This window comes from Solanum pennellii, chromosome 6 (genome assembly GCF_001406875.1).
Source record: "Solanum pennellii chromosome 6, SPENNV200".
NCBI classification, from domain to species: Eukaryota; Viridiplantae; Streptophyta; class Magnoliopsida; order Solanales; family Solanaceae; genus Solanum; species Solanum pennellii.
The window spans coordinates 48,327,428-48,328,102 of NC_028642.1; positions in this window are offsets into that span (position 1 = coordinate 48,327,428).

The window sequence follows — 675 nt, forward strand, 5'->3', positions numbered from 1 at the left end:
AATGGTTTGGTATAGCACACGAAAATCGTCGAAGGGAGGGGTATGCTCGCTTCGGGGCCCGTTTGACCTTCAAAATGGGTCGGACTGACCGTGAGGGCCAATTGGCTGCATAGACAAGGTTTTGATGGACGTCCCCAAAAACATTTGGCATTTTTGACGTCGGAATCCGGATCACCCAAAAAATGGTTTGGTATAGCACACGAAAATCGTCGAAGGGAGGGGTATGCTCGCTTCGGGGCCCGTTTGACCTTCAAAATGGGTCGGACTGACCGTGAGGGCCAATTGGCTGCATAGACAAGGTTTTGATGGACGTCCCCAAAAACATTTGGCATTTTTGACGTCGGAATCCGGATCACCCAAAAAATGGTTTGGTATAGCACACGAAAATCGTCGAAGGGAGGGGTATGCTCGCTTCGGGGCCCGTTTGACCTTCAAAATGGGTCGGACTGACCGTGAGGGCCAATTGGCTGCATAGACAAGGTTTTGATGGACGTCCCCAAAAACATTTGGCATTTTTGACGTCGGAATCCGGATCACCCAAAAAATGGTTTGGTATAGCACACGAAAATCGTCGAAGGGAGGGGTATGCTCGCTTCGGGGCTCGTTTGACCTTCAAAATGGGTCGGACTGACCGTGAGGGCCAATTGGCTGCATAGACAAGGTTTTGATGGACGT